We start from the raw sequence: 8515 nt of genomic DNA, 5'->3' as shown, positions 1-8515 counted from the left end.
AAATCATCTTAAATTGAATTTAAGCACATTGGATGTAGATGGAAATTCTGCTCACTTAGTGTTAAAGACAACCTGGCTGTAGTGCTACTTCCCATCTGTCTTAGATTATGTTTTCCAAGACATCTAAACCTTAACACTTATCCCCAGTGTGAGCTGTTGTGATGCCTACATCGTAACACAGCTCCCCAGAAGCTGCAAAGCACCCAAAATCTACCTCGCTCTGCACAAATTGTCTTTAATACACATAAAGAGCACCAAGTTAAACTCAGGCAAGCAGAGGATCTTCCATTAAATTTTCTGATTATTGAAGCATTCATCAAAGAAACACTGAGTGATAAACTCCAGTCCTTTCTCATCCTCTCCAGCCCCTATCTCCCAAGAGTGATCTCAAGCACAGGTTTTCCCGCTTGCTGAAAACAGGTAATGAGAAAGAAAGGAATGCAAGAAAAAGAAACAGTTATGTAGACAGCAGTTCTGTAAGGCCAAGGAAAGGAGGCCTAGCTGAAATTTTTCATTTATACTATGGCAACATTTAACTTGGGCAGCTATGATTTATGGATCCCTTCATTCTATCTGAAGGTAATATGCTATTATTCAAACCACAAAGAAACTTAATCTTTTTCCAGGACTCACTAAATTTTATCCCTACAGAACAAAAGATTTTCCTTGCTACTTTGCGCTCTGGTACAATATATGTAGATATTCAAACTTATGGATAAGCAAAAGAACACGGTACTAACAATATGTAAAAGATACAGTGGCAGGTACCCAAAAACATAACATCGCATTTCTAAGATTGATTATTCAACCTAATTCTGATTTTAATGTGTCTTATTGTTGATCTGTTTTTCATAGGCTAAATTCTGCTCTCATTTACTGAATAAGATAAAGCAAGTAGAAGAACAACTTTAGTAGGTGTAGTGGAGCTTCTCCTAGGGAAGTATTAATCTGTTGATAAAATAATGACCTGGTATTATAAAAAAGTTTGTGTGCTACTATGTATGTAATGTTCCACATACATCTCTGGTATACCAAAAACAAAAATTGATGATATTTCATATACTATATGAGCAGAAGATGAACCTGAATTTTGTGAATAGTCCTTCGAAGGGTCAAATATACAGATCTCCAGTGTATCTTTTCCATCAAGTATTTCCAATACGCTTTTCCATCAGACAAGGAATAATAATGCATGGAAGTAATTCTAAAATGTTTCATAAGCTCTGAATGGGGCTTAAAGTGTTTGATGAAAGCAAACATTCAGTTGTGTAGAATCTTACATGACAAACTTATGAACATCTCAGTTTCCCAAGCAAAGAAGTATGAAAGGTTGCTGATATTCAAATATCAAAAGACATGCAGAGAACTATCTACACCAGCCACCATGATCTGATTGTACACAGCATTCTGAAGTTTATCCACCTAAAGCTTTTTATGTTTATCTGGCTGACAGTTTATGATGGAAATTCAACCTATTGACTATAATGTTATTGATGAAGATTAGTGAATAGAATTAGATTGGTGAATTCATTGATTTTAAAACTATATTAATGAATCCTTCTGAGGTTCACAATTTTCTGACTGACAAGAAATTGTATGAAGGAAGTCTACCAAATATTGTACATTTACTCTCCGAAAAGGGCTTCATTAGTGACTTGAGAACTGTAGGTTGTTTGTTCTTTTTTTCATGAAGAAAATTCTACATTTGTTTCCTTAATTATTAAATATATCTGTCTGTATTCTGTCACTGAATATCTCTGTATAGAAAGACAGATATACAGCAACATACAGATATATAGATCCCTTTGTGTAAAAGACAATATCAACTAAAATTTCCTCTGGCAGACAATAATTTGAGAAAAGGCATGTCAAAACTAACCTCTCCAACCCTTGAAATCTTTATTAGGTAACTGACGTACTGATTATTTTTTAGTTCACTGTCCACAGTTATCTCCATTTTTGCTTTAATTTCTGCTCCACCTATTTGTTACATCCTCACATTACCCATAGATTCATAGCTAGAGTAGCTATTTCAGAAGCAGAATGTTTCACTGTCATTTGTGAGAAAGGTATTTTCCTCTGCTTTTCAGAAGCTACTGAAATTGAGACAAAATAAAGACAGTAGCTCTTTATTTTCTTGTTTTGCATATAGTTTTATATCACTTTTCTGCAGTAAGCATTGGCTTGCGCATTTTTTTCTGTCTTTTCATCCTATTCTGGAAGAGAAATGTGCAAATGACTTGTTTGGGTAAGGTTTTCTTATAAAATTTTGGAAATGTGCATGTTACTGTGCATTTGTATTAGAGAGAAAGTCTCGTAATAGATACTGATGAGTTCATGATCTCTACTTCCCAGAGGAAGGCTTTTTTCCATTTGTTTGTTCATATTTTTTTCCACCATGAGAATTAGAAGGTTCAATTTAAATGTTACTATGATCCATTGTTCTGGAAGATTAAACATCGTATGTAATGACTCCTGTCCACAGCTTTAATGTAGTCTTAAAATATTCACAGAGTCACTTGAATATGAGAGCTAAAACCTGCTCTTAAATTGAACTGAATGATATGCACATTTGTGTGGAGGGTAGCCCAAGCTGATGAGAAGATGAAATGCAGCATTGGTAGCTGGGCAGTCAATGTTGGAGGCTCTGTGTCCTGTTATATCAACTTGTTATAGTCAGGACAAAAAGTGACTAAAGATGTAAACAACTGATTACAGGTACATCCAAATAAAAGACACTGGAGTTACCTACAAACTGAAAATAAAACATTTTGCTTGTTCTGGAATAGATACTAGCAAGAACATGCAGAGATTGGGGGCAGATTAATGAACTGACGAATTGTTGGTAAGCATCTGCAAACAAAAATCCACAAAAGGCAAGATATAAACTGTCCTGAGTTTCTAGTATTTTTTATCCACTGACATATTTTAAGCATGAGGCTGATTTGGAAGTAGAACCATGGTTACAGTAAAGGACGTGTAAATATATTCATCAGCTGCATATTAATAAACACTTTCAGACATTTCATTCAACAGCTGCCCGCTTATCTAGGGGCTAGCAAGGACAATATATATCATTATAGGGTTTTCAGATTAGTCATATTAATATCCAACCTTGGTAAACTTTGGCAACCCTGCCCATGGCGGGGGGGTTGAAACTAGATGATCATTTGCTGAGAAAAGTCTTAGGGCTATCAAGAAAGACTGCAGGGGACTGGGGCAAGTAATCGAGGGAGCAGGCATGGTGTTTTCTTCTATATCTTCAGTGGCAGGGCAGGATACTGAGAGGTACCAAAAAACTCACATCATAAATAAATGGCTTACAAGTTGGTGCAAACACAGGAATTCTGGTGTTTTTTTTTGACCACAGGGCAAACTTAATCAGCACCTGGTATGATGGCAGCAAATGGAAGTAGCCTGTCTCTGAGGGGGAGGAGGATCTTAGCTGAGGAGCTAGAATGACTCATTGAAAGGTCCTTAAACTAGGTATGAGGGGGAAGGGGGCAAAATGAGGGGCGCTGGGGTTGAGCAGGTTGTTTGAGGGCTTGTACCGAACTTGATGGGCAATGACGGTACAGTACAAAGGGATGGATTGGGGCGGATGGGGGTTTGGGGATGACGCTGTTCTAGGGGAACCTAGGTCCTCTATGAAGGTGGTGAGATGGAAAGCCCAGCTGAAGTGCCTTTATACCAATGCACACAGCCTGGGAAATAAGCAGGATAAGTTGGAAACTGTGATGTGCTTGGAAAGTTATGACCTTGTTGCTATCACAGAAACATGGTGGGATGACTCCAATAAATAGAATACCACCACTGAGGGGTATTGGCTCTTTAGAAGAGATAGGCTAAGTAGGAAGGGTGGGAGAGTTGCCCTTTATGTCAAAGAGTGGGTAGACTGTGAGGAGCTCCCTCTGAGAAACAGTCAGGAACAGGTTGAGAACCTGTGAGTTAGAATTAGGGATGGGTCTAACAAAGGCCAGCTGGTGATAGAGTATACTACAGGCCACCTGATGAAGGGGAGACTGTTAACGAGGCTTTCTTGCTTCAGATGTGGGAGGCTTCGTGCTCACGGGCTCTTGTCCTAATGGGAGACTTCAACCATCCAGATACCTCTTGGAAAGACCACACGGAGAGTTACAAGAGGTCTAGGAGGCTCTTGGAATGTGTTGATGATAACGTTCTGATCCAGGTGTTGGACAGACCGACCAGAGGTGAAGCACTTCTGGACCTGCTGCTCACCAATGTGGAGGAAATGATTAATGGTGTTAAGGTTGGAGGCAGCCTGGGTTGCAGTGACCATGCCCTGGTTGAATTTGTGATCTTGAGGGATGTGGGCCTGGCGAAGAGTGGCATCAGGACTCTGAACTTTGGAAGAGCGAACTTTAAGCTGTTCAATGGACTGTTGGCCAAGATCCCCGGGATGCTGTCTTTAAAAACAAAGATGTTGATAAGAGCTGGCTGCTGTTCAAGGGTGCCTTCCTGAGAGCAAAAACTCTCCGTCCCTCTGAAGAAGAAAGTGGGCAGAGGAGGTAGGAAACTGGCATGGCTCAGTAAGGACCTGCTGGGTGTGCTGAGGCTGAAGAAAGGTGCGTACAAGCTCTGGAAACAAGGCTGTATCACCTGGGAAGAATACAGGGATGCCATCCGGACTTGCAGATGTGGGATCAGGAAAGCCAAGGTGCAGGCAGAACTGAACTTGGTGAGGGATGTAAAAAGCAATAGGAAGACTTTCTACAGGTACATTGGCCAGAAGAGACAGGCCAGAGCAAGTGTACCTCCTTTGGTAAATGTAAAAGGAGAACTTGCTTCAACGGACAAAGAGAAGGCTGAGGTACTGAATGAGTTCTTTGCTTTGGTCTTCACTGGCGGCCAGGATTCCAGTACTTCTCACGTCCTTGAGCTCTACATCCCTAAACCTCTAGGTGGGGACTGGGGTGGTAAATTCCCCCCCACTGCAAGGGCAGACGAGGTCTGAGACCGCCTCATGAGACTGAATGTGTACAAGTCTATGGGGTCGGATGGCGTGCATCCCAGGGTTCTGAAGGGGCTGGCTGAGGTGGGTGCCGAGCCACTTCCCATCATATTTGAAAAGTCGTGGCTGTCAGGTGAGGTCCCAGATGACTGGAGGAAGAGTCACGTCACTCCTATTTACAAGAAGGAGAACAAGGAGGACCCTGGGAACTACAGGCCAGTGAGTCTCACCTCTGTGCCTGGAAAGATCATGGAACAGATCCTCCTGGATAACATGCTTGATCACATGAGGAATGGGCATGTGATCCGAGACAACCAGCACGGCTTCACCAGAGGAAGGTCAGGCCTAACCAATCTGGTGGCCTTCTATGATGGAGTGACGGCATTGGTGGACAAGGGAAAGGCGACCGATGTCATTTACCTGCACTTGAGCAAAGCCTTTGACACCGTCCCCCTCCACATCCTTATCTCCAAATTGAAGGGATTTGGATTTGATGGGTGGACCACTCAATGGATAAGAAACTGGTTGAAAGGCCGCAGACAGAGGGTGGTTATCAATGGCTCCATGTCCAGGTGGAGGCTGGTAACAAGCAGCATCCCCCAGGGGTCTGTCTTGGGACCAGTGCTCTTTAACATCTTCATCAATGACACTGACCACAGAATCAAGTGCACCCTCAGCAAGTTTGCTGATGACACCAAGCTGAGTGGTGAGGTTGACACGGTTGAAGGAAGGGATGCCATTCAGAGGGACCTTGAGAGGCTAGAAAGGTGGGCCCAGGTGAACCTGATGAAGTTCAACATGCAAAGTGCAGAGTTTGGCACTTCGGCAAGAGGAATCCCAGGCATCCATACAGACCAGAAGGAGCAGTCCTTGAGAGCAGCCCTGTGGAGAAGGACCTGGGGGTCTTGATAGATGAAAAACTTAGCATGAGCCAGCAGTGTGTCCTTGCGGCTCGGAAGGCAAATGATATCCTGGGCTCCATCAAAAGAGGGGTGGCCAGCAGGGACAGGGAGATGATTGTCCCCCTCTACTCTGCTCTTGTGAGGCCCCATCTGGAATACTGCATCCAAGTGTGGACCCCCAATATGAAAAAGACAGGGAGCTGTTGGAGAGGTCCAGAAGAGAGCCACAAAGATGATCAGGGGGCTGGAGCACCTCCCCTACAAAGACAGGCTGAGGGAGCTGGGCTTGTTCAGCCTGGAGAAAAGAAGGCTGTGGGGTGACCTCAGTGCAGCCTTTCAGTACCTAAAGGGAGCCTACAAACAGGAGGGGAATCAACTCTTTGAAAGGGTTGATAACTGCAGGACAAGGGGAAATGGTTTGAAGTTGAGGGAGGGGAGATTTAGGTTGGATGTCAGGGGGAAGTTCTTTACATAGAGAGAGTGGTGAGGTGCTGGAACAGGCTGCCCAGAGAGGTTGTGGATGCCCCATCCCTGGAGGTGTTCAAGGCCAGGTTGGACGGGGCCCTGGGCAGCGTGGTCTGGTCTTAAATGTGGAGGTTGGTGGCCCTGCATGTGGCAGGGGGGTTGGAGCTTCATGATCGTTAAGGTCACTTCCAACCCTGGCCATTCTGTGATTCTGTGATTCTGTGATTATGGTCCTTTTCTACCCAGGCCATTCTATGATTCTACAAACCGAGGTTACATACTGGGACATACACACACCTGCAGTGCATTGTAAGCTACAGCTTTTGATTTCTTCTGTATTCCCAGGGGAATAGACCTGGAAGAGATCTAGATAATTGCATCCTGCCAATCTAATCTTGCAACCTCATCACATAATCCTGCTATCAAGTTCTTCTGAAAATGGTTTCTCGCTTCAACTACTTTTATGAGATGGCTGATCGCAGATCATATTGGTGGTTAGGAACACTTTAATATCTAGCTTAATTTGCTGATGGCAAGTTTGTACATTTCTGTTGTTGTGGCAGAATCAGTTTATATATAGACCTTTCACTTTTTAATGTCTACCATAACCCTGTGTTTAACAATCAATGTCTTTATCTTTGTTTTCAATTTGGACACATGCCTTTTGTTGCTGTCTCAACTGTTCATTACTGTCACTCAGCCATCACTCAGTCATTTCCCCTCTCCAACACAACTTCCTTGTATCTGAACCCCTAAGAAAGTTCCTTGATTGATTCACTGGCACAGATACTCTGTTTCCCAAATAAACCTTTCATATTAATGACCCTAGACCCTTAGAAATTGAGCCATCATCTTCTGCTGAGTACCATTACCCTGCCATTCTTCTCCAAGTCTACAGATAAGACATCAGTGCAAATATCTGTGAAAATAAAATGTATAAGCTAGATGTGGACCTCATCAGTTTTATTTTGTAGGACCTGCAAGAAGACATTCTTCCAGCAGTCTACAACACACCAAAATTCTATAGACAGAAAAATTTTGGTGAAATTATATCCTTGGTCCAGTGAATTCAGCATTTTGAACAGCAATCAATCAAGAACAGACCATTCTCTTCAAGAAACTCTTAGTAAATTTTTCAAGCACCTCAGACCATATTGAATTGTGTTGGTACAATATGCTGCTTTCCCTAAATCTAGCAGATGTGTCTCAGTTTCATTGCTCTTGCTGGAGAATGATGAACTGCAGATAAACCAGGTGTTGAATACTAGAGCAGATTCAGGATTTCTCTGCTATGAGTTTCTCCTATTTCTGGGAAGAGTACTTGCAATATATCAGGCCAATGTTCCTCTACATTGCTGCTAAATCTGGAACTAAAACTTGTTACGCTCAAAAATTTCACATCAAGGCACCATAGTATATGAAATCAGAATATGGATTCACTGTATACTACCAACATCTGGGACTTCTTCACTTGCACCAATAGTGAAGAGGACCTTCTCATCAATGGCTAACTCGCAGTCATCTAAACTTTGTCTTCTTTACTCCAGCAGGTGTCCCTAGTTCCAATCTTTTCCGGTGAAATAGGAGATGAATGCAGTGTGTGGAGAAAGTGGAGCAAGCTGCTAATCAGAGAAAAGCCTCAAGGCAACTGCAAACTGCTGCCTCCACCAAGTTGCTCCTCTGATTACTTATCTACAAACATGTTCACCTTCTGCATATGCACGATTGAAACTAATGCAACAGAATTTGGCCCATTTTACTGCAACATCAGGTTCTGTAGCAGACATTAGCAGACGCTGTCTACATTCTCTAAGCTGATTACCTAGATTTGGTTTAATCTGGAGCAAGGTTGGCTTTTATTTTTACCTCACTGGCCTAAAACCCACTCGTAGCATGGCAGTGGGTATCCTTGGCTTGCTCCTATTGCAGCAGAGCTTGCTGGTAGTACTTTCCTTGAAAGTGCTTTTCCATAGCAATCAGGTCCATGCTGTGAATATAACGTTCCCTGTTTACTATCCTTACCTATTTACTAATCGGGATTTTTCACCTCTGCATTCTTAGCATAACTGAAAAATTTTGAATTTCAGACAACTAGTAGACTGCATTTTTTAAGTAACACAAAAAAAGCACTTTCAAGGAAAGTACTACCAGCAAGCTCTGCTGCAATGGGGGGGGG

The sequence above is a fragment of the Centrocercus urophasianus genome, unplaced genomic scaffold (assembly GCF_019232065.1).
Source record: "Centrocercus urophasianus isolate 14NV4802_14NV808 unplaced genomic scaffold, USGS_Curo_1.0 seq_10, whole genome shotgun sequence".
NCBI classification, from domain to species: Eukaryota; Metazoa; Chordata; class Aves; order Galliformes; family Phasianidae; genus Centrocercus; species Centrocercus urophasianus.
Note: the sequence above shows the minus strand (reverse complement) of the source record.